A 27,478-nucleotide genomic window follows, 5' to 3' on the forward strand; every position below is an offset into this window, starting at 1 on the left:
CTTGATCAGACCTTTAGAGGCCCTAGAAACCTTTAATTTTAACAAGGGCCCCAGATGATTATAGGTTTCAATCAAAAGTGTGGTTTGGCAATTCAATTTTAACCTTCATTGTGTGTTAGATTACATATATAATAAAATTAAATTACAAATCATGTAGTTGAACAAAAAGTAATTTTCTTTTTTTTTGTGGTACGCAGGCCTCTCACTGTTCTGGCCTCTGCCATTGCGGAGCACAGGCTCCGGACGCGCAGGCTCAGCGGCCATGGCTCACGGGCCTAGCCGCTCCGCGGCATGTGGGATCTTCCCAGACTGGGGCATGAACCTGTGTCCCCTGCATCGGCAGGCGGATTCTCAACCACTGCGCCACCAGGGAAGCCCAAAAGTAATTTTCTTATATAAGCTATTAATTGATACTTAAATATAATATGCCTCTTAAAATGAAATAATGTTGGTAGTTGTATTCCTAAAGTTAAGGATGCTAATAAAAAAGCCATACAGCAAAGAAACATTGACAGCAAATCAAAATACAAATGATGTTCCTCGGAATTCCATGTTTCATCCAGCATCAAAAACCACCAGTCTTTTAGTCCTTCTCTCTTACATTATTCTGTATCCCTATGCTCTGCATCTGATTGCATCCCTGGATTTTATTTTATTTTCTGTGACATATTTTCTACAGATGTATATCATTGTCTGTTGCTTTGGGGGTTGAACGTCCTTCTGGATGTCCACTGTTAGTCTCCATGTAGCATGGAGAAACTTCTCACTCTGCACTTCCAAACAGATTCTGGCTCACTGCTTTGTCGCTAAGATATTTTATTTTTATCAATATTGCAAAATTATCTGCCCAACACCTTTCTCATACAAACACAATTCCAGACATTCTCTCCATAACTTTTTTTATATTAATGCAATTCCACACAATAAAGAATACAAAAATAAATCATGTATTTCAGTATAATGTTGAACATCCAGTGAAATTCTCTGGTTTTATTTATGTTTCTTATAGACTTACGCTAAATAATGGATGCAGAGACATTTGTATTTAAATGATTTTTACATGCTGATAAAATCCCATGACTTTTGGACATTGAGGTAGTGAAAAAACCCTACATCAGATACTACTCTGTATGGAGTCTATAAAAGTAACTCACAGAGCAGCATATAGTTCAGAGGAGACAAAAAAAAAATCCTTTTCTTTTTAATGTCAGTTGGCTAGTTGGTAAGGAAACTGGTTTAACATTATTCATTTATTTTCCTTTATCTCATAGATTCTGATTTTCTACAGTAAGTTAACATTATCAATTCTTTGTGTTTTCTAAAGACTGCCTACCTTTCTATATACACAAAACAAAGTCAGTTATTTGTGTATTTGGTTACAGTAGACTGTTTAAGTTGAAATAAACATTTGGATTGTGACACTTTCTGTTTTTTTTTCCCTCTTGATGTTGAACAATTTTGACTGCTTTTAAAGGGCATACAGCCCTAGCTGTCTTCATTTCTGCTCTGTCAAAATCATCACTGTCAGGGATAGACAGGTCACCAGTACATTTTATGTGTTGGAATTGTTTGTTCTGCAGATTTGGTACTATGTGGAACACAGACTTGGAGTTCTAATTCTGATAAAAACTATGTGCTATGAACATCCAAACCCAGAAAGGACAAAATGTGATTTGGCGTCTGGTAACATGCTGAAAAAACAGCATTCACACATTTGTGTCTTATATCAAACATTGAAAAGATGGCTTTTGATATAAAATTTAAAATGATTGAAATTGAAAATATGTTTAATATTATTAAATGATTAAAAACTTTATTCTTTAAACTCAGGTAGGTGGTAGCCTCCAGTTAAGATGATACTTTTAATGTATGAAATTACCTTCTGACACATGTCACATTTATATAATCGAATCCCTTTTTACAGGAAATAGAATACTAAGCAAGAATTTTAGCTGTCAGCAAAAAATTTCACTATGATACTTGTATCTCTAGGAGTAAAAGAAGATGTAAGAATAATAAATCAAGAATATTCCCATAAGGAAGACCTTCAAGTTGGCAGAAGAGTAAGACGTGGAGAACACCTTTCTCCCCACAAATACATCAGAAATACAGCTACATGTAGAGCAACTCCTACAGAACACCTACTGAATGCCGGCAGAAGACCTCAGACCTCCCAAAAGGCAAGAAACTCCCCACGTACCTGGGTAGGGCAAAAGAAAAAAGAAAAAACAGAGACAAAAGAATAGGGATGGGACCTGCCCCTCTGGGAGGGAGCTGTAAAGGAGGAAAAGCTTCTACACACTAGGAAGCCCCTTCACTGGCAGGGACGGGGTTTGGCAGCGGGGGAAGCTTCGGAGCCACGGAGGAGAGCGCAGCAACAGGGGTGTGGAGGGCAAAGTGGAGAGATTCCTGCACAGAGGATCAGTGCCGACCGGCACTCACCAGCCCCAACGGCTTGTCTGCTCACCTGCCGCGGTGGGCGGGGGCTGGGAGCTGAGGCTCGGGCTTCGGAGGTCAGATCCCAGGGAGAGGACTGGGGTTGGCTGCGTGATCACAGCCTGAAGGAGCTAGTGCACCACAGCTAGCCAGGAGAGAGTCTGGGAAAAAGTCTGGACCTGCCTAAGAGGCAGAGACCATTGTTTTGGGGTGTGCAAGGAGAGGGGATTCAGAGCACCACCTAAATGAGCTCCAGAGATGGGCGTGAGCTGCGGCTATCAGCGCGGACCCCAGAGACAGGCATGAGACGCTAAGGCTCTTGCTGCAGCCACCAAGAAGCTTGTACGCAAGCACAGGTCACTATCCACACCTCCGCTTCTGGGAGCCTTTGCAGCCCACCACTGCCAGGGTTCCATGATCCAGGGACAGCTTCCCCGGGAGAACACACGGCGCACCTCAGGCTAGTGCAACTTCATGCCAGCCTCTGCCACCGCAGGCTCTCTCGACATTCCAATTATAACCACCATACCCCTCCCTCCCCCTGGCCTGAGTGAGCCAGAGCCCCTGAATCAGCTACTACTTTAACCATGACCTGTCTGGGTGGGGAAAAGATGCCCCCAGGCGACCTACAAGCAGAGGCAGGGCCAAATCTAAAGCTAAACCCCAGGAGCTGTGCGAACAAAGAAGAGAAAGGGAAATCTCTCCCAGCAGCCTCAGGAGCAGCCGATTAAATCCCCACAATCAACTTGATGTACCTGCATCTGTAGAATAGACAATGATCATCCCAAAATTGAGGCAGTGGACTTTGGGAGCCACTGTAGACTGGGGGTTTGCTTTCTGCATCTGATTTCTTTTGGTTTTATGTTTATCTTAGTTTCGTATTTAGAGTTTATTATCATTGGTAGATTTGTTTATTGATTTGCTCGCTCTCTTTCTTTTTAAAAAATATATAGATACATTTTTTCTTTTTCTCTTTTTGTGAGTGTATACGCTTCTTTGTGTGATTTTGTCTGTATAGCTTTGCTTTTACCATTTGTCCTAGGGTTTTGTCTGTCTGTTTTTTTTTTTTTTTAATATAGTTTTTGGCGCTTGTTATTATTGGTGGAATGTTTTTTGGTTTGGTTGCTCTCTTCTTTCTTTTTTTATTACTTCTTAATTTTTTAATAATTAAAATTCTTTTAATAACTTTATTTCTTTTTCTTTCCTTTCTTCTTTCGTTCTTTCTTTCATTCTTTCTTTTTTTCTCCTTTTTCTTCTGAGCCGTGTGGCTGACAGGGTCTTGGTGCTCCGTCTGGGTGTCAGGCCTGTGCCTCTGAGGTGGGAGAGCCGAGTTCAGGACATTGGTTCACCAGAGACCTCCCAGCTCCACGTAATATCAAACGGTGAAAGCTCTCCCAGAGATCTCCATCTCAATGCCAAGATCCAGCTCCACTCAATGACCAGCAAACTACAGTGCTGGACACCATATGCCAAACAACTAGCAAGACAGGAACACAACCCCACGCATTAGCAGAGAGGCTGCCTAAAATCATAATAAGGTCACAGACACCCCAAAACACACCACTGGATGCAGTCCTGCCCAACAGAGGACAAGATCCAGCCTCACCCACCAGAACACAGGCACTAGTCCAGGAAACCTACACAACCCACCGAAGCAACCTTGGCCACGGGGGGCAGACACCAAAAACAACGGGAACTATGAATGTGCAGCCTGTGAAAATGAGACCCCAAACACAGTAAGTTAAGCAAAATGAGAAGACAGAGAAACACGCAGCAGATGAAGGAGCAAGGTAAAAACTGACCAGATCTAACAAATGAAGAGGAAATAGGCAGTCTACCTGAAAAAGAATTCAGAGTAATGATAATAAAAGTGATGCAAAATCTTGGAAATAGAATGGAGAAAATACAAGAAATGATTAACAAAGACCTAGAAGAACTAAAGAGCAAACAAATAATGATGAACAACACAATAAATGAAATTAAAAATTCTCTAGAAGGAATGAATAGCAGAATAACTGAGGCAGAAGTACAGATAAGTGACCTGGAAGATAAAATAGTGGAAATAACTACTGCAGAGCAGAATAAAGAGGAAAGAATGAAAAGAATTGAGGACAGTCTTAGAGACCTCTGGGACAACAATAAATGCACCAACATTCAAATTATAGGGGTCCCTGAAGAAGAAGAGAAAAAGAAAGGGACTAAGAAAATATTTGAAGAGATTATAGTTGAAAACTTCCCTAATATGGGAAAGGAAATAGTCAAGTCCAGGAAGTGCAGAGAGTCCCATACAGGATAAATTCAAGGAGAAACACACCAAGACACATATTAGTCAAACTATCAAAAATTAAATACAAAGACACATTATTAAAAGCAGCAAGGGAAAAACAACAAATAACATACAAGGGAATCCCCATAAGGTTAACAGCTGATCTTTCTGCAGAAACTCTGCAAGCCAGAAGGGAGTGGCAAGACATATTTAAAGTGATGAAAGGGGAAAACCTACAAACAAGATTACTCTACCCAGCAAGGATCTCATTCAGATTTGACGGAGAAGTTATAACCTTAACAGACAAGCAAAAGCTAAGAGAATTCAGCACCACCAAACCAGCTTTACAACAAATGCTAAAGGAACTGCTCTACACAGGAAACAAGAGAAGGAAAAGACCTGCAATATCAAGCCCAAAACAATAAGATGGTAATAGGAACATACATGTCGATAATTGTAAATGGATTAAATGCTGCAACCAAAAGACATAGACTGGCTGAATGGATACAAAAACAAGACCCATATATATGCTATCTACAAGAGACCCACTTCAGACCTAGGGACACATACAGACTGAAAGTGAGGGGATGGAAAAAGATATTCCATGCAAACGGAAATCAAAAGAATGCTGGATTAACAATTCTTGTATCAGACAAAATAGACTTTAAAATAAAGACTATTACAAGAGACAAGGTAGGACACTACATAATGATCAAGGGATCAATCCAAGAAGAAGATATAACAATTGTAAATATTTTTGCACCCAACATAGGAGCACCTCAATACATATGGCAAATGCTAACAGCCATAAAAGGGGAAATCGACAGTAACACAATCATAGTAGGGGACTTTAACACCCCACTTTCACCAATGGACAGATCATCCAAATTGAAAATAAATAAGGAAACACAAACTTTAAATGATACATTAAACAATGTGGACTTAATTGATATTTATAGGACATTCCATCCAAAAACAAGAGAAGTGGGAGAGTGGCATGGACTTATATATACTACCAAATGTAAAATAGATAGCTAGTGGGAAGCCGCCACATAGCACAGGGAGATCAGCTTGGTGCTTTGTGACCACCTAGAGGAGTGGGATAGTGAGGGTGGGAGGGAGACATAAGAGGGAGGAGATATGTGTATATGTATAGCTGATTCACTTTGTTATAAAGCAGAAATTAACACACCATTGTAAAGCAATTATACTCCAATAAAGATGTTAAAAAAAGAATGTCCCCATAACTGAATTATAAAAGTGTGATAAAGTAAATGAATTTTAAAGTAGTTTTTATGTTTTAAAAATATACTGATGTATTATTATCTTTAAAAAATCATGTAAGTTTACTCCTAGGTATTTTATTCTTTTTGATGTAATTGTTTCCTTGATTTCTCTTTCTGATCTTTTATTGTTAGTGTATAGAAACACAAAAGATTTCTGTGTATTAATTTTGTATCCTGTGACTTTACCGAATTCATTGATGAGCTCTAGTGGTTTTCTGGTAGCGTCTTTAGGATTGTCTATGTATGGTATCATACATCTGCAAACAGTGACAGTTTTTCTTCTTTTCCAATTTGGGTTCCTTTTATATCTTTTTCTTCTCTGATTGCTGTGGCTAGGACTTCCAAAACTGTGTTGAATAAAAGTGGCAAGAGTGGACATCCTTGTCTTGTTTCTGATCTTAAAAGAAAGGTTTTCAGCTTTTCACTGTTGAGTATGATGTTAGCTGTTTTTCATGCACAGCCTTTATGGTATTGAGGTATGTTCCCTCTATGCCCACTTTCTGGATATTTTTGTTAAAATGATTATAGTACCCAAGGCAATGTACAGATTCAATGCAATCCCTGTCAAATTACAAATGGCATTTTTCACAGAACTAGAACAAACATTTTAAAAAAATTTGTATGGAAACACAGAAGACCCCAAATAGCCAAAGCAATTTTGAGAAAGAAAAATGGAGCTGGAGGAATCAGGCTCCCTGTCATCAGACTATACTACAAAGCTACAGTAATCAAAACAGTATGGTGCTGGCAGAAAAACAGAAATATAGATCAATGGAACAGTATAGAAAGCCCTAAAATAAACCCATGCACTACGGTCAATTAATTTACGACAAAAGAGGCAAGAATATATAGTGGAGAAGAGACAGTCTCTTCAATAAGTGGTGCTGGGAAAACTGAACAGCTACATGTAAAAGAATGAAATTAGAACATTCTCTGACACCACACACAAAAATAAACTCAAAATGGATTAAAGGTCTAAATGTAAGACTGGATACTTTAAAACTCCTAAAGGAAAACATAGGCAGAATGCTCTTTGACATAAATTGCAGCAATATCTTTTGGATCTGTCTCCTAGAGTAATGGAAATAAAAACAAAAGTAAACAAATGGGAACTATTGAAACTTAAAAGCTTGTGCACAGCAAAGGAAACCATAAACAGACTGAAAAGACAACCTATGGCATGGGAGAAAATATTTGCAAAAGATGCGGCCAACAAGGGATTAATCTCCAAAATATACAAACAGCTCATACAGCTCAAGATCAAAAAACAAAGAGCCCAATCAAAAAATGGGCAGAAGATCTAAATAGACATTTCTCCAAAGAATGCATGCAGATGGCCAAAAGGCACAAGAACAGATGCTAAACATCATTAATTATTAGAGAAATGCAAATCAAAACTACAATGAGGTATCACTTCACACTGGTCAAAATGGCCATCATCAAAAAGTCTACAAGTAATAAATGCTGGAGAGGGTGTGGAGAAAAAGGAACCCTCCTACAGTGTTGGTGGGAATGTAAATTGATACAGCCACTATGGAGAACAGTATGGAGGTTCCTTAAAAAACTACAAATAGAACTACCATACGACACCTCAATCCCACTACCAGGCATATACCCTGAGAAAACCATCATTCAAAAAGAGTCATGTACCACAATGTTCATTGAAGCTCTATTTACGATAGCCAGGACATGGAAGCAACCATAGCAGCACTATTTACAATAGCCAGGACATGGAAGAAACCTAAACATCCATTGACAGATAAATGGATAAATTTATCTGTGGTACATTTACACAATGGAATATTACCCAGCCACAAAAAAGGACGGAATAAATGCCATTTGCAGCAACATGGGTGGACCTGGAGATTATTATGCTGACTGAAATAAGACAGACAAAGACAAATATCACACAACATTGCTTTGTGGGATCTAAAAAAAATAATACAAATGAATTTATGCACAAAACAGAAATAGATCCACAGACATAGAAAACAAACTTATGGTTACCAAAGAAGAAAGAGGTGGGGATGGGTAAATCAGGAGTTTGGGATTAACATATATAAACTACTATATATAAAATAGATGACCAACAAGGACCTACTGTGTAGCACAGGGAACTATATTCAATATTTTGTAATGACCTATAAGGGAATAAAGAATCTGAAAAAAATACGTATGTATAACAGAATCACTTTGCTGTACAGCAGAAAATAACACAACATTGTAAATCAACTATACTTCAATTAAGAAAAGAATAAATAAAAAAAATTTAAAAATCATGTAATGATGTCAACTAAACCCATCAGAGGCAAAATTTGCTTTTCCTGCATCTACATTAGAATTGATTGGCCTAATAGCCTTATGCTAGTGAAAGCCTTTTATTTCCTTGGTAGGCATAAAAGCTCCTATATGTAAGTCACTTGTGTGATCATATAACTTTTAAAAACACAATAATTCTAAATATACTTATTCTATAAAAATCAAATTCACTTAATTTATGAAGGGTAAAGAGTCATTTAATGATAGAGCAAAGTCCTATTTTATATTTGAAAAAAATGCTGACTGTTGGGTTTGAAGTTCTTGATCAAAGTTTATATGATGATGTGTTTGTTTTTAGGGGATAGGAGTGGAAGGCTTTGCTAATTGTGATACTAGTACAGTGTTTCAGAAGTTCTTGGAATCACAGAAAGCACTTTTTTACAATTTGTTTTTTCTTCTTTTGTAGTATTCAAAAGGAAGAAATGACCTAAATGTGAGTTCCATTTCATGTCTACCTTTAAATGCTATATCATAGTTTCTTTATAAATATTTCTGTTTATTTAAAAATACCACCAAATTTAAAAAATATATGGAAGCTGATAATGTTTATATGAATTATCAAATGCAACTTAGCATATAATGGCACAGAAGTGCAATGAAAAAAGGGGCTAAGGATAAGTCAGTTATCCTTAATAACAGACTGTCTAAGGTTACCCCAATTATTACAAGGGTAATATTATTATCAGAGTATATGTGAAACTAAGGAAGTCAGGCTTCTTGGAAAAACAAGAGTAGACACAAATTGGTCCTAATGAGTAAAAAAGGAACTTCAATGCAACCTTATTATAAAAATTAGGATGTAACTGCCGTCTAGTCAACAAGATTTAATTTGTACGTACTGTATTATTTAGCATTCCCTAGAGAAACAGAACCAATATAATGTGCATATGTACAGAGAGAATTCATTATAAGAAACTGGCTCACACAATTATGGAAGGGGACAAGTCCCAAGATCCACAACATGAGCTGGCAAGCTAGAGGCCCAGGAGAGCAGATAGTTTAGTTCCAGTCCAAGTCCAAAGGCCTGAGGAGCAGGAAAGCCAATGGTGTGGTTCTTGTCTCAGGGCTGGCCGACTTGAGACCCAGGGAGAGCTGATGTTTCAGCCTGAGTTTGAAGGCAGGAAAAAGCTGGTGTCTCAGTTTGAAAGCAGTGAGGGAGGAAGAATCGCCCAAGGTAATCGTCTTTATCATCCAGGCTCCATGATTTCTTTATTTCTTACTGAGAAAAGCTTAATAAGACAAATACCTTAAAATACTACCTTAGTTTTATGACATAAAAATTTCTTAGAATTCTTCTCTGTTTCCAGACTGTATAAGCAATGGTCTTGAAGGTCAAATTATTAGTACATAGAAAAAGGATTAGTAGATTCTATAATTTAGAATAGAACTCACCTATCTAACCATGTTAAATTCACTTTTGCTTCTAAACAAGTACAGTGGAAATTAATAATAGAGGGACGTTTCTATTTTAGATGATTTGTAGCTTTAGGAATTTATATTGTATGAGTCATCTATTTCGGGGAGGTCCTGTGTCTAAGTATTAAGCTTCAGTTGCTTATTACCTGACAAATACGCTAAGTGTGTTTATATAGACTCATCGCACTTAATAACCATGATAATTTTATGAGATAGATATTATGATTGTCCTTATTGTACAGAGGATGAAATTGGGCAAGAAATGTTTAATACGTTGCTCAACTTCCTGTACCTAACTAGTGCTACTAAAAACTGACAGTCTTATGTCCTGTACTCTCATACTTCTTACCCACTGTAACATATTGGGCAAGTGACTTCTCTGAGTCAGTTTTCTTAGTGTAATAGTATAAAAAATGAGATAACATGTTCAAAGCACTTAGTAGAGTACCTAGTAAATTAATTAAAAACAGGTGGTTGTATAGATAGTGAATGATAGGATTCAATTCTGATCCAACAGAGGTCATTGCTTACAGAATTGAAGGGAATATTTATAAAGATGGTAACTACTTGGCTAAATTATTTGTTCAGTTTGATGGATTAATTTTGCTTCAACTCTTGTTGAAGATAATTCTTAAAAAAATCCCTTGTCATCACAATGTTAATTATTTGCCTTTTCTCTTAAGAACTGAGTGGTGGTATTGGAGAAAGCTAGGGTAGGTAGATAAAAGAGGAAATGGAGAAAGGGGACAGAGAAATGTAAAAGGCTCTCTAGTTAATTTGTTTCCATTTATTTTTATAATAAAAGATAATTCCATTGAAAATAACAAAAAATATATTCTGTTACAAAAGAAGTTGTCACTTTAATATATTGTACATATGTATCTTTCTACATAAATGAGATAAAAGATAACATTCGAGGATATTACTGTCTTTATTAGGAATGTGTATTTCTGTGTGAGATAAAAATGGATAAGAAAGTGGAGTTTGGTAAAATCAATAATCTGAGACAGAAATATAATATATAAAATAATTTTTTTGACCAGAATAACTAACTTTCAATAACCAAGAGTGGCTGATTTTGCCTACTGGTGTTGCATGATTCATCACCGATGGCTTTAAACATTTCATTTTATTGACATACCTGTTAAATAGTAAAATCTATCTTCAATTATAGTTCAAGAGAGCACACTTTTGAGAAGAAATAGCATTTCAAACACACATTTCACTGCTTTCAACTTTCAGCAGAAGTTCTATTAGTTCCTGTCAAGTGTGTTTTTATAAGTATCATAGATTAGGTGTTTACATAGTTGATAACATCCATTGCACAGAATTTTTGGTTTTGGGAAGTAGAATGGCCATAACACAACTTGCATGAAAACTAAAGTCTACAAGTGCTTCGTGTCTTGCAGTATATTTTATTGTGACTTGTTTGTTTGAGTCTCAAGAAAATATTTTTCGTTTGTAGATAAAAACATCAAGCCTCACAGAATGTGATTCAATTGAGCAAATATATATTGCTAGTAAATGTCAGTGAGAACTTAAAATCTGGTGTTCAAATGATAAATTCTGCCTTTTCCCATAGATATTGTCTTTTGCCAATAAATGCTAAGTTAGAAGTAATGTAAACAAAATATAAAACATTATTTTCTTGGGTTACTTAAAAAATTTTTAATAAGATTTTTTAAACATTATTTTTCATATTTAAAAAATTAGATAGATTTGCTTTGTGTCACAAGTGGAATGGTAGTTACATATTACTTATGAAGGAGTTTACATTATGAGTTCATGAAGAAAGCCAGGTTAAATGATTTATGAGAATCTTATGAGAAATGATTAATCAGGGTCAGATTAAAAACAATACTGAATTTCAATCAGTCCATCTGTCCTTGGATTCCAGTGGTTGTTATTCTTTTTCTTAGATCTGACCTTTGAATACTAGAATTTTGGGAACACTTTGAAAAATTAAAAGTATCTAAAGGATATGAAATGTAGGCTACAGTGATATTAATCACTGTTACAGTATATGAATATCTCTAGGCCATATAAATTTATTTATAGCACCATTTACTTGAGTGCTTGATTTTTTTTCTCTTACTGCTTTCAAGATATTCTCTTTGTTGTTGGCTTCCAGCATTTTTATTATATGTTTGGTATGGTCTTTTCCCTTTTATCCTTTTAGAGTTTGTTGGGCTCCTTGGATGTGTAGGTTAACGTTTTTCATAAAATTTTTAAGTTTTTAGTCTTTATTTGTTTGAATATATTTTCTCCCCTCTTTCTCTCTCTTCTGGCATTCCTCTTGTGCATATATTGATACACTTGTTTGTGTCCCACCTTACTCTGCAGCACTATTTATTTTTCTTTAATCTTTTTTATTTCTCTGTTTCAGATTACATATCAATAATCCATATCAATCTGTCTCCAAGTTCACTGATTCTTTTGCCATTTCAGGTCTACTGATGAGCCATTTTAGTAATTTTTTTCTTTTCAGTTATTGTACTTTTCAACTCTAGAATTTCTATCTGAATATTTTTTATAATTTCTCTTTATTGATATTCTCTAGTCGACAAGACATTGTCATCATGCTTTCCTTTACTTCTTCAAGCACTCATTTAGTTCTTTGAACATACTTTTAATGGCTTTGAAATCAGTTAAGTCTGACATCTGAGTCCCCTTGAAGGCAGCTTCTGTTGCCTTTTTCCCTGTGTATGGGTCAGACTTTCCTGTTTCTTTTCATGACTTGTCATTTTTTGTTGGAGACTAGACATGGTTAGATAAGGCACTGTATCAAATCTGGATACTGATTCTCCCACCAGGTTTCTGTAGTTTTTCCCCTGCCTCCTCTCTTGTCTCTATGTGAGCATGAAAACTCAAGCCCCAGGTTCCTGTTTTAATATGCCCTCTGCCCTCAGGGCAGCTGGAGTGTCAGCAAAAAGATATACTGCTTTGGTTTGTGCTAGCTTTGGTGTATCCTTAAAAATTTTGATTCTGTCAATTATTTAAATATAAAAAACCATAAGGTTTTTGTTCCAGCAATATTATAAACAAATTCAGGCAGGCAAGGGTATGTATTCTCCAACTAAACATTCTTTAAAGTCAGGTGTCTAGAATAATTAAATGGAAAACTAAGCAAATAACAAAAATAGCAACTGATAAGAAGAATTATATCACAGTTAATGTTGTCCTTTAATTCCATTAATGTTGTCTTTTAACAAAGATTTAGTTCCAAGGAGAATGTGTTGGAAAAGTAAGTCCTTTCTCATCCTATCAACCTTAAAATCACACTTGGTAGTCACGTGATGGCAGATGCCACAGTGAGCCTATTCTCCTGTCCTACCAGTGTGTTTGTACAGAGAAATTTATCAGTTGTCTAACATTGGCAAATCTGTGAAGATTGGTGAGGTGTTTTTTTTTTTTTTTTTTTTTGTGGTACGCGGGCCTCTCACTGCTGTGGCCTCTCCCGTTGCAGAGCACAGGCTCCGGACGTGTAGGCTCAGCGGCCACGGCTCACGGGCCCAGCCGCTCCGCGGCACGTGGGATCCCCCCTGGACTGGGGCACAAACCCATGTCCCCCGCATCGGCAGGCGGACTCCCAACCACTGCACCACCAGGGAAGCCCGATTGGTAAGAATTTTGAAAGATGGTAGAAATTGCCATTTATATGATTTTTAGAGCATATCTACAAGCTTGTTGAATAATACAAATCTGAGTATTTGCCATGAAAAGCCTTACTGTATATTTTAAGTAGGTAAGGATTATATAATTTATGTCGTTTTATCTTACATTTATAAAGAGGATTTTGTAATATTACATTTACATTATTTTACATTTTATATTACATTTGTAATAGAGGAGCAGCAAAAGTTGGATCACAGCAAATCTTTCATAGTTTTGATCTATATAATGCTTGAAGGCATTAGTAAGGATGTCATGATATTTCAAAAGGGAAAAATTTCTTGCCACTTGCAAAAATATGGGTTTAAGTATTTATATTCTCATTTAAAAAAATGTAATAGATGCACATCTGGAATGTATTTCCCCAGTATAACTACTGTAAAGTTTCTATTTGATTTTCAGAATTTGGCTTATCTTTTTATTTTTATCCTTCTACTAAATCTTTTCTGCTCCTGATTAGTAGATATAAAACCTGAATATGACTCATATAACTATAAACAACGTTTCCAAAACTCAGACAGATACATATTTCCAGGAAACCCAAGACAAAAATCAAGAAAATATGGCTACTAAATATAGTTGACATATCTGACATTAAATTATATTAATTTTTGTGTACAAGATTCAGGACTACAGGGGAAGTATTCCCAGATTTGACATCAGAAACTTGACTGGTACGAGCTTTTAAACTCTGAATTTCAATATAGCCTTTGTGAACCACAGAAACACAGAGCTTTTCTTCCAGGGTTATTGGGAAGATTATAGGCAAGATCGTTCATGTGAATATTCTTTGGTTTTTATTTAGGATAGTCCTAGGGGTTGAATATTATTTCCCCAAGGAGAAATGTTGAATTACTACTAACTCCTGGTACCTGTGAATATAACTTTATTTGGAAATGGGGTCTTTGCAGATGTTATCAAATTAAAATGAGGGAATTAGGGTGGGCCTTAATGCAGTATGGCTGGTGTCCTTACACAAAGACTGAGTGAAGGCGGAGTGTGGAGATTTTTAGCTACAGCAAATGTTAAGTCCCTGATATGACTTCCCTGGCCCCCCCCTTGTAAGCAATAAAACAACAGTCTCCCCCAGCTCCCAGGGCCTTACAGTCTGTATCCCCTAGATAAGCCCTCTGCTGAGCTTACCAAAACCCTGCTCTTTCTGGTTTGACTTAGCCTGGGAACCCCAAAGCATGGTACCCACAGACCCTAATAAAAGCATGTGCCCCAGGTCCTGTCTCTCTGCCTGCCCTGCCTTGACCTCCCAAAATGGTCCCTCAAGTCATGCTGTGCACCTCCTCCAGGACGTGAGACTAATAAAGGTCTCTAATTCACTCTCACTTGCAGTCTTTCGTTGAACAGTGGCTCACCAGCTGATCTGGGAGCACTTAATAAATGTTAATCCAACACAGCCACAGCACAGAGGGAAGAAACCAGGTGGAGATGGAGGCAGAGGCTGGCCAGGGTGCCCCTGGGTCCACCACAGGCTCTAGAGGCAGGAAGGGTTTCCCTCCTGGGGACTTTGAATTCAGTTTTACAGGGTCCAGAACTCTGAGAGGATAAATTTGTTGTTTTAAGCCACCCAGTTTATGATGCCTTGTTATGTCAGCCCAGCCTGTAGGTAGGTTACTCTTGGTTTTGACAAGCTTGGGAACCACTGCTTGATCTTATATTATACTTTAATTTTGGCCACCCTGTAGGATGTTGACAAAGTGACATTGCCCAGAAAATAAGATTTATAGAATTTACAGATTATAAGGACTTAAAAGTAACTTTGAACCTTAATATCAAACCATTCACAGACCAAAGGGAGGAAAAACCTTTTCATAAAACTGGTGTTTCTGTTCATGTTTCACAGTAGGAGATTGATTGAGACAAACATTGCTTTGTTGTGTAAAGCTAGGAGAGATATTTTCAGTTTTTAGACCTTGGACAGTAAAAATCTATCAATCGAAATATGCTGCATATCTGTGAACAAACAATTTCTGTAGATAAGAAAAACATATCTCTATAAGACATCGTGTTGCTTTGTTAAGAAATGACCAATGATTCTTCCTGTGCTCATTCTAATCTAAAATATTCACTTCTACACAATTGTTTTCCTATTACGTTATTTAAAAGACATTTAGCATTCTAGAACTATTGTTCAAAATATAGATATTTGAAGAGCAATAAGTATCTACTCAGGTTAATGATTTCTTGAATCATATATTTAAACCCTTTGTACGTCTAATTAGATTAACCAAAACAGACTGAAATTTAAAAAGCCACTCCACCTTTTACTGACCAGCTAAAATGGATCAAGGCAGAAAAAGGGAAGGGCCCAGTCATGATAAATAGGAGCAGGTCATACCCCTGAGACAAATCCTTCCTCCTTCTTGAAGACTTTAAACATCACAAATTTCTGCTAAAATTAGCTCAGGAGCTCAAGGTATCCTTTGGATGTTACTTCCTTTTGAGTTAAAATGAGGGATCACATAGCAATACCTACAGTCCTACACTAGCCTTCCTTTGCTGTCCTTCTTTTGTTTTCATCCTGAGCAGGTTCACCATGTCCCTTTCTGGCAGAAGATGTGAACTTGACATAAATATAATGTAAAGAAGTTCTGACGTAGGGAAGAACTTCCTAATTTGGTATTTTTAAAATTACCATTCCATAGATTGTAATATTCTCCCCAACTTCTCCAAGTATTTAGATTTTAGTAAGATTTTCTGGAGAGGCTCTGAAAGCATGGCCCAGTGATATAAAGCACTTGTTAAAATCAATTGAGTAAGCAAGGTATTCAGGCTTCATTTTCCTTCAAATACAGAAGCCATTGGGAATACCCATCTGTAAGAGGTACATGTTTTCATTTCCTCTGGTTCAAAAACCCTAATTGCTTATTAAATTGCTTATTAAATGTGATATAATAAAGAATGGACTTTGCAGCACTGTAATTCTCTGCCATAAAAAAGCAATCAAATGAGTGTAGCTAACACTTGTGCCTGAACAGTACAAGCTGTCATGTAAAATTGGAAGGCAGTGTATGATGAATTATGCACCACGTACTTGTGCTTGCTACAGGCAAAAACTCTTTCACTCTGTTTCCTTTTGAAGTTAGCTTGCGCATGGCTGCAGCTTTCCTTATGCACTTTCCTTTCTGCATGCATGTAATCTCAAGTATTGTGTGTGTGTGTGTGCGTGGCTGGATAGATAGATAGATAGAGATCGATAGATAGTATGAAACCACCTAATCCAGGAATACAAGTTTAGAAATAATGCCACCACTATTACACCATACACCAAAGTAAAAACAAAAAAATTCTTAGTGTAGAGTTCTTCAAAAGTGCTTGTGAATGCTTTTGTACATTATTTTTTCTGTCAAATTGTATTCAGTGAAGGTTGTACCAATTTATATTGTCACCAAAAGTGCCCAAGAGTGCCTACTTCATGGAACTATTTTTGATAGTTTTAAAAACTTTGACAGTTTGATAACATGTAAGTAGTACTTTATTGTTGTTTTAGTTTGTGCTTCTTTGATAATGTTTCATTATTTTGGTGCATATTCAATAGTCATTTGTGTACCTTTTGGGGGGTAACTTTGTTAGCTACCTTTTACATTTTAAAGTTGTGTTTAAAAAATTTTTCTTTAACTGATTTTGTAGAATACTCCAATAAATATTTTTTTGTATCTATTTTAAACAAATATTGAGTTTTCAAGTTACTTTTTCATTATTTTTGTGATTTCTGCAATGTTGACTCATAACTTTTTATATTTAATATATAAAATCATCCATTTCTTATTTTTTATGTATAGAAAAAATACCCAACTCAAGATGAGACAAGTGTCCATGTAAAATTTTTCAGTTCTTTTATTAAAAAATTAGCTATTAAATCTTTTTGTAATTCACTGTAGACATAAGAATATTTTATTTTTTTAAAAAAATAAATTTATTTATTTTATTTATTTATTTTTGGCTGTGTTGGGTCTTCGTTGCTGGGTGCGGACTTTCTCTAGTTGAGGCGCGCAGGGGCTACTGTCTGTTGTGGTGCACGGGCTTCTCATTGCGGTGGCTTCTCTTGTTGCAGAGCACAAGCTCTAGGCACACGGGCTTCAGTAGTTGTGGCAACTGGGCTCAGTAGTTGTGGCTCGCGGGCTCTAGAGCGCAGGCTCAGTAGTTGTGGCACTCGGGCTTAGTTCCTCTGCGGCATGTGGGATCTTCCTGGACCAGGGCTCGAACCCTTGTCCCCTGCATTGGCAGGCAGAGTCTTAACCACTGCGCTACCAAGGAAGCCCAAGAATATTTTCTAATAAATATTTGTCCATTTACTAAATAATCCTCTTACCATTGATTGAAATCTCATCATTGAACATATTTCATTCTGATAAGGTTAATTTTGTCACTTTCTATTATGTTACAATGATTTATATAATCTAATTATAGAACATTACTAATTATGTGTTTCATAATAACTGGTGGTAAAATCAATCTCTATTATTCTTCCAAATCAAAACATTCTTAAATATTGTTAAAATATAATATAAAATTAGTTTTTCAAGTTCAAAAACATGTGTTGGGTAATTATTTGAAATTGCTTTATGTTTATTGATTCATTTCACTAATATGGTTTCATAGCATGATGTTAAGAGCCCAGAGTCAGGAGCCAGGAGGCAGACTGCTCAGGTTCAAATCCTGGTGTTGCTACTTCCTGTCTTTGTGATCTGGAGAAAGTTACTTAGCTTCTCTGCACCTCAGTTTTTTTCATCTATAAAAGCCAGAGTAATAATTGTATCTGCCTCCTTGGGCAGTAGTCAGAATTAAATAAAGTAATATTTATAGATAGATTATTGTCTGGTACATAGTAAGTGTTATTTAAGAATTTCTTATTCAAGTCTATTTTTGTATCTTTCAGTAGGACATTTCTACTGGATTCATAGAAATACTGTACTTTTCTTGTTACACTGAATTCTAATTTCACCCCCTACCTCCTAGTTCCTGACAGCTTTATTTCCTTCGTTTTATTTCTTTGCTTTAGCTTTATATAGTTATTTTTCATTTTTTAAAATTGAAAATTGGTCAAGTTCTTATTGTTACTTTTTACATGAACTGTTGTGGATGTGAATTTCTCTCTGAGTGCAACTTTGGCTATATTTGTTAAATGTTATTTATAGTAATCACATTCTTATTTTTCTTTTTTTTAATGTTTTTATTTTTTTTGGCCACGTCAGGTCTTAGCTGAGGCACGCAGGATCTTTGTTGAGCCATGCAGCATCTTTCGTCGTGGTGCGCAAGCTTCTCTCTAGTTGTGGTGGCAGGTTTTCTCTTCTCTAGTTGTGGCACGCAAGCTTCAGGGTGCGTGGGCTCTGCAGTTGTGGCAAGCGGGTCCCAGGGTTCCAGAGTGCATGGGCTCTGTAGTTTGCAGCATGCAGGCTCTCTTGTTGAGGCGTGGGAGCTCAGTAGTTGTGGTACACGGGCTTAGTTGCCCCGCGGCGTGTGGGATCTTAGTTCCCTGACCAGGCATGCAACCCACGTCCCCTGCATTGCAAGGCGGATTCTTTACCACTGGACCACCAGGGAAGTCCCTCTTACTTTTCTTTAGCCTATAATTTTGTTGGCCAGTCTGTAGTTTCTAAGTTCAAATTCACTCAAACTTAAATATGTGCATTTGTAAATATGTAAATTTTTAATGCTAATTTGAATTCTGCTGTGAGAATTTAATTGACATATCACATTCCCATTCTGTATCCAGTTTCTTTTTTTTTCTTTTTCACATATTACTTATTTTCATCCACAGTGTTTGCTTACCATTTCACTTTTCATTTCTCATTTCCCAAAGGCTAAATTCTTTGAATTTTATGGTAACAAATTTATTCTATTTTTAAATTTATTTTGGCTGCGCTGGGTCTTAGCTGCGCACCCAGACTTCTTAGGTGCAGCACGCAAACTCTTTAGTTATGGCATGTGGGATCTAGTTCCCCGACCAGGGATCGAACCTGGGCCCCCTGCATTGGGAGTGCGTAGTCTTACCCACTGGACCACCAGGAAAGTCCCAACAAATTTATATTTTAATAAATATTTTTATTTTTCAAATGTGTGTATTTCTTCTAAAAGTTGAATCTTGTGCTCTTTTTTAAAAAAAAAGAATTACTCTATATTTTCACAGACCTGTTAGTCTTTGAATTCATCTGACCAATCAGAGATCTGTCCAATTCTACTTTTGTATTGAAGGGAGAGGAGAGGAGTCATCTCAGTTTCTCTCAGTTGCTACCTTCCATTGTTAACATTATCTTCCAAGGAATTAAACCCAAGGCCTGGCTGATATGCATAGGCTCTAGCCAGCTTCTTGATATTTTATTGCCATTTAGTAACTATTGGTCTGAAAATATATCTCTTGATCCTAACAATTAATTCTCTTGCTATGGATTGTAAAATTTATTCCTAGAGAGTTTGAAGCAGTTTGTCACATTTCCTTCACCAGAAAGTGTAATTAAAATACAAAATTTCCGGGCTTCCCTGGTGGCGCAGTGGTTGAGAATCCGCCTGCCGATGCAGGGGACACGGGTTCGTGCCCTGGTCCGGGAGGATCCCACATGCCGCGGAGCAACTAAGCCCGTGAGCCATGGCCGCTGGGCCTGCGCGTCCGGAGCCTGTGCTCCGCAACGGGAGAGGCCACAGCAGTGAGAGGCCCGCATACCGCAAAAAAAAAAAAAAAAAAAAAAAAAAAAAAATACAAAATTTCCATGGTGATTTGCCCAGGTACTGCTTCTTCTACTGCCTACATTTCTTTTTTCTTATAACAAAGCATCAGCTCCTGTCTTCAATATAAAAGTTATTGGAAATGTAGCCTTTTTTTTTTTTTTTTTTGCGGTATGCGGGCCTCTCACTGTTGTGGCCTCTCCCGTTGAGGAGCACAGGCTCCGGACGCGCAGGCCCAGCGGCCATGGCTCATGGGCCCAGCCGCTCCGCGGCATGCGGGATCCTCCCGGACCAGGGCACGAACCCGTGTCCCCTGCATCGGCAGGAGGACTCTCAACCACTGCGCCACCAGGGAAACCCTATAGCCTTATAAGGAATATACAAACGTGAGGTATCAAACAGGAAAATGAAGAAGTGAAAGAGCCCTGGCTGCCTGGGAAATCAGCCCCCAGATGGATGATAGCTCTCTTTCCTCTGGTCCGAGGAAGGACTGGCTGCCACAGTGCATGGGCTTGGTGCATTGGGTTAGGTAGTATAGCATGGAATATACTTTTAATTGCCCACCTAATAGTCATTTCCCATTTCTCAGTATAATCCAGCCCCTGGCCATAGATCATGATTTGCCTAAGTCAGTCACAACTATCCTCTTGTCCTTTGTCAGACTGTCCGCAACTTATCCAATGACATTTTAGGGTAAGTGTGATGGGGAGTTTCTGGGAAGGCTTTTGCCTGACTGATAAAAGAAACAAATGTAGCTGACACTTCCCTTTTCTTTGCTCTTTTTTTTTTTTTTTTTTTTTTTGGCCTGAACTCAGTCCTGATACTGTGGTGTAGCAGGCTGCTTATGACTATGAGGTGACTAATGTGATTATGAATGGAAACCATAGGCGAGAATATAAAAAGCTCCCAGCTCTGGGTCTTAATGACATTGTTGGGTAATGAACTACAACAACTGTCAACATCAGACTTCACTTTATATTTAAAAAAATAAGTAAAATTTTAAAGCCACTGACAGTTGGACATTTTACTTGAATTTGAAAGCATTCCTGCTCAGACAGATATGTGCTACCATTTTCTCCATCATTTTATCTCAAGGTTACCTTAGTATTTGGGTAATACAAATTCATGATAAATTCTAGTAAATTTTTGACTTATATTACATTTTCCAGATTGAGAAAACTTTATTTTGCAAATATATTTATAGATTTTTGTAACCAAAAGCTAAAGGAAGGAAAATTAGTTGTCCATAGTTTATAAGCAGTGTAATTCCAAGTTGAGTTGTAAGCAAATAACTCATGTGACTAAAATTTCCACTCTGCAAGGGTATCACAGTTTAGGATTTTAATCTGGAACACATGTATTTAATTTTATATCCCCACATCCCATTGCCACTTCTCTTATGGGGAGAAAATTCTAAAAACCATGTTTGAGTATAAAACTCTATTGTCAATTTACATAATCCACTCTAGATTTAGCCATCATGTGTGATATTGTGATAGTTTTCCTTTCATGGAGAGGGATAATTTCAAAGAACTGCTGCAGAAATACAAAAATAGACTCCCTGACTTCAGACTATACTACAAATATACAATAATCAAAACTGTATGGTACTGGAACAAAGACATATGGATCAGTGCAACAAGGTAGAGAGCCCAGAAATAAACCCATGCACTTATGATCAATTAATTTATAACAAAAGTGGCAAGAATATACAATGGAGAAAAGACAATGTGTTGAGTAGGGGATGCTGGGAAAACTGGATAGCTACATGTAACATTCTTTAACAGCATATACAAAAAATAAACTAAAAATGGACTAAAGACTTAAATGTAAGGCCGGATTCTATTAAACTCCTAAAGAAAAACATAGGCAGAACATTTTTTTGACATAAATCGCAGCAAGATGTTTTTGGATCTGTCTCCTAGACAATGGAAATAAAAAAACAAAAGTAAACAAATAGGGCTTAATTAAACTTAAAAGCAAAGTTCTTCTTTGCTGTGTAGCAAAGGAAACCATAAACAAAACAAAAGACAGCCTACAGAATGGAAGAAAATATTTGCAAATGATGCTACTGACAAGGGATTAATTTCCAAAATATACGAACAGCTCATACAGCTTAATATATGAAAAACAACACACAACCCAATCAAAAGCTGGACAGAAGATCGAAATAGACATTTTTCCAAAGAAGACATTCAGATGGCCAGCAGGCACATGAAAAGATGCTCAACATCACTTAATTATTAGAGAAATGCAAATCAAAACTACAATGAGGTATCACTTCATACCAGTCAGAATGGTCTCCATCGAAAAGTCTACAAATAATAAATGGTGGAGAGGGTGTGGAGAAAAGGGAACCCTCTAACACTGTTGCTGGGAATGTAAATTGGTGCAGCCACTATGGAGAACAATATGGAGGTTCCTTAAAAAACTAAAAATAGAGTTGCCATATGATCCTGCAATCCCACTCCTGTTCATATATCCAGAGCAAACCATAATTTGAAAAGATACATGCACCCCAATGTTCACTGTGGCACTATTTACAATAGCCAAAATAGCAACATGGATGGACCTAGAGATTATCATACTAAGTGAAGTAAGTCAGACAAAGACAAATATCATATGTTATCACTTATACGTGGAATCTAAAAAAAAGATACAAATGAACTTATTTACAAAACAGAAATAGACTCACAGACCTAGAACACAAACTTATGGTTACCAAAGGGGAAAGGTGGTGGGGGAGGGATAAATCAGGAGTCTGGGATTAACATACACACACTACTATATATAAAACAGATGAATAACAAGGACCTACTGTATAGCACAGGGAACTATACTCAATGTCTTGTAATAACCTATAATGGAAAAGAATCTGAAAAAGAATATAGATATGTGTATAACTGAATTACTTTTCTGTACACCTGAAACTAACACAACATTGTAAGTTAACTATATCTCAATTAAAAAAAGCAATAGAAAAAAGATATCTCTGGATTTAACCACATAACTTTGAATCTTTATGGTTATGGATTTTGGAGACTGTCTTCTGTAAAATATATCATTTTTTAATGTAATAATAACTACACAGTTCATCATTTGGTTTATTGTTTTTTCCCCCTGCTCTACAGTATCAGTTACAAGGCAGGGGTCATTGTACCTGGCACATAGTACATACTCTCTAAAGGCATTCATGCTGAATAAGTGAATAAACTAGACAGTCTTCAGGGTGTTTTTTAAAGGTAAGCTTTATTTTTTAGGGTACTTTTAGGTTCAGAGCAAAATTGAGCAGCAGGTACAGAGATTCCCTTTATACCTCTGCCACCACATGCACTACCTGTCCCACAATCAACATCTTGTACAAGATGGTACATTTGTTACAACTGATGAACCTACATAGGCACACCATTATCACCCAAAGTCCATAGTTTACATTACGGTTCACTCTTGGTGTTGTACATTCTAGGGTTTTGACAAATGTATCCACTATTATAATAGCCTAAGAATTATTTTACTGCCCTAAAAATCCTCTGTGCTCCACTGATTCACCCCTCCCTCTCCTCTGACTCCTGACACCCACTTATCCTTTTAATGTCTCTATAGTTTTTTCTTTTCCAGAATGTCATTTAGTTGGGAGTCATACACCGTGTAGCCCTTTCAGGTTGTCTTCTTTCACTTTTTTTTGGAAAGAAAAAAGTTTGCAATTCTTTTGGGTAAATACCAGGAGTTCAGTTGCTGGGTTGACTGGTAAGAGTGTGTTTATAGTTTTGTAAGAAACTGTCAAACTGTCTTTCAAAGTGGCTGCACCATTTTGCATCCCCACCAGAAGTGAATAAGAATTCTTGTTGCTCTACATCCTTGCTAGCACTTGGTGCTGTCAGTGTTTTGGATTCTGGCCATCCTAATAGGTGTAAAAGAATATGTTTTCAATCTGTGAACTCCTGGGAATGATTATCACTCAAGATTTTCTTTCTTTACTTTTCTAGAAGACTGGAAAATGGAAGATGAAATTCTTAAATTTTTCTTGATTATTTTTAACCTTGAGACAGATTTCAAAAACATTAAGAGGCTGTTGATCTTTGCACGTGAATTTTCCTAATCTATTTTTTATCATATTTGTTCCTCTTAAAAATTAACAGATATTGAATATATTTGGCTCACTATGAATTGTAAATTAAAAGATAACTTTTCACAGGTCTGATGAGTTTTTAACATCTATATTTATTTATATGATCCTGAAAGCAAACATAAAGTTTTCTGGATATGAGACTTATTATTACTTAAAGCAAGAAGTACTAGGATCTGTACTGTGGTAGAGGAACCCTGAAATTATAAACCTGCTAGTTCATATCGGCTACTTGCTGCCCTTTTTCCCTCCTGAGGGAGGGAGAGAAACCCTTGTACCCTAGTCCTTTACAATCCTTTGTTATGTAAACGACCAATTCTGCAGATCAAAGTTCCATTCCCCATTTGAAAGGTAAATAAATAAGACTCCAAATCTCTCCCATTGTCTATGGCTATTCAGTTATCTTTAAATTTCAAGGCTTGTCCTTTCAGCCAAGTTCCAGTGTTCTTTCCTCAGAAAACAGAAAGATGAAAATATTTTCTCTAGATTACTACAAGGTCAGTAGCCAAAATAATGTTATGTTTCATTAAAGTTTTTATTTTCTTCCCTGAGGGGAAAAAAAGATAATTGATCTGAGAATAGTTAGACTCAAAATGCCCTGCCAGAGTTTTCAGAAGAAATAAGCCAGTGACTACCCCAAATCTGAAGTAGCATCCACATGAGTAAGGCATCGTCTAGAAGCTTGACAAAACTGGTGGGAAACAGCAGAGAAAATCATGCGAAGCCAAATCACAGCAGACCTTCACCTTACCTTGAACTTCTGACCATAACCTCACTTATTTAGCCATGATATGGGAGTCATGAAAACATCAGAGCTATAACTTTATGTAGCCTTTCAGACCACATTCATCAAAGTGTCCTACTCTCCATCCAGGATGACAGAACGGAAGCGTTGGGTCAGACGTACCATTTTGTTTTTTTAGTTTTTTGTGCCAACACCCAATGAATAGTCTTTATGTATTTAAAAGTACGTTCCCTTCAAGTACTTATGTATTAAAAAATGTTATCTTCAAGTACATGTTAATACATGAGTACATTAGTACAATCTTATTTGTACATTATGTCGACAAAAAAAATTAACCAGTCTAAAAACGAAATGGAAAATTTTATTTGAGCCAGACTGAGGATTATTAGAGGTCAAAGCACAATTATATAAGTTATATAAGTTTTTGAGACAGAGGGTTATACCTTAAATGACATATTATTGACAGGTTATACAATCCAGATCTACACGTACAAAGCGAATAGTGGGCCCCTTACGAGATTAAAAAGGAAGTTACCTCCTAAGAAGTTGTGACCCTTGATGAAATTAAGAAAGAATATTATCTCCTAAGGAGGTTTGATTAACGCAGATGCACAGTATACACTAAAGGGGAGGGAGGAGGCCTGAACAGGCAAAGAAAAATTTTATGTTTAAATTTTTCTCATCTTGCCCTAAAATGTGAATTTTATTCCATCAATTATAAGATATAAAATAGTCTGTTGAAAATTACAGATATGAGCTCATAGCCATCTGTACTGGACAGCTCACTATTTATATTACATTTTTGTGGTTTTACACTAGCAGCTTCTAGTAGCGTTCAAGTGACATAAAGCTACTAGTCAAGGGAAATGAGCTCTGAAAAAAATGCTGTCTTATGGAATGAGTGAGTTGTGGATATTTTTTCAGGCAGATTTTTAATTAAAGGAATGAGTTAAGTTTCCTTACAAGAGAGTATGAGGCATTGAGAAAACATGATTAAAGACAACTGGTTAAGATAGTGATGAGTGGAAGCAAAAATGTGAGTATGAAATAGAAAGGAAATAAAAATGAGCAAACAATAAAAGGCAATGCTGAGTATAAAGTCCAATGTTACATCTTTTCCTATTCTGACCTTGCTGCATACAGGGAAAATGCACACTGAAGTAAAGCAGGAAATAATAAGGAAAAACAATTTAGAAGCTTATTCTTTAGCAGGATATGTTGAAGAAAGAAAAGATCAGTGTGGGCTAATGAAGTTTAATACGATGCCCCTGCTGTCAGTTTATTTTAAGAAAATCTAGATGACAAAGCAAATAAATCAAGGCTCTCTCCAAATGCAGATTCACTTCTGCAATGTGTAGTACTTGGATGGTCCCACGGCTTGTGTTACTAGGCCCAGGGGCTGCCCAGCGCACAGCAGCCTGAGGCCGCTAAAGAGGACCTCTGCCTTCCAATCCCCCAGGATGCTGTGGTCTGAGCACTGCTGCCCTGGGATATAGCGTTATACAGCCTCCTGCTCTGACAGCCAACGCACGAACACCATCTAAGGAGAAATCTTAAGAGTGTCAGAGTGCCAAATGAAAATGAGGCTAAGAAAGTAGAGCAACAGGCCATTTTACTACAGCTTCATTAACACGTTTATAAATCCATACTTTTGTAAGCCCATTTATTTTTTCACAGTCCCTTGTTAAGGTCACAGTTGCTCAGAAACTGCTCGTGGCACCCTGGAAGAACAAGAGAAACAGAAGCAACTAAAATGTATGAACAAGAACGGAACAGTTGGTTTTTGAATCTACAGCCCCGCTGAGTAGTTACTGTGGAAGGAATCTAGGAGAAACGAGAAGAGTTTCTTAGACATACATGTCCTCTCATCGGAAGAACTAAAAGTATATGCCTTTGCGCCGGAGAGTAATCTGGAATAATATTCATTGCAGAATTACAAGAAATGGAGGACTGTTATCGATATATGATTCTTTTGCCTTATGAATAACCACAATGAAAAACAAGTGACGTATTTCTCTTTTGATATTTTATGATCCGGGGCTTGAACCCCTCAGTCTCTGGGGAGAGCATCTGCAGTTACAGCCATTCGCCCATGTGTGGGCTCCTGACCCAGGGGTGTAGGTCTTGACTGTGCCACCTCTCTGCCCCTCCTATCTGTCTCCTTGTGGGCCCTTCTTTTTATTTTATTTTATTATTATTATTTTTTTGGTGGTACGCGGGCCTCTCACTGTTGTGGCCTCTCCCGTTGCGGAGCGCAGGCTCCGGACGCGCAGGCTCAGCGGCTACGGCTCACGGGCCCAGCCGCTGTGCAGCACGTGGGATCCTCCCGGACCGGGGCACGAACCCGTGTCCCCCACATCGGCAGGCGGACTCTCAACCACTGCGCCACCAGGGAAGCCCTGGGCCCTTCTTTATATCTTTAGTTTTGGAAAGTTACTCCTGCTGTCTTCAGGTTGTTCTCACAGTTACTTGTGAACCGTTGTAGTCTTGGTGTACCGGTAGGAGGTGGTGAGCTCAGGGCCTTCCCACTCGCCCAT

The 27,478-nt window shown here is 37.3% G+C and overlaps 1 pseudogene; it reads right to left on the reverse strand.

Annotated features, from left to right (window-relative positions):
- Positions 1-555: 555 nt before the first annotated feature.
- On the reverse strand, positions 556-27,478 carry LOC131760879 (DNA-directed RNA polymerases I, II, and III subunit RPABC4 pseudogene; annotated as a pseudogene).

This window comes from Kogia breviceps, chromosome 8 (assembly GCF_026419965.1).
Source record: "Kogia breviceps isolate mKogBre1 chromosome 8, mKogBre1 haplotype 1, whole genome shotgun sequence".
Lineage (NCBI taxonomy): Eukaryota > Metazoa > Chordata > Mammalia > Artiodactyla > Physeteridae > Kogia > Kogia breviceps.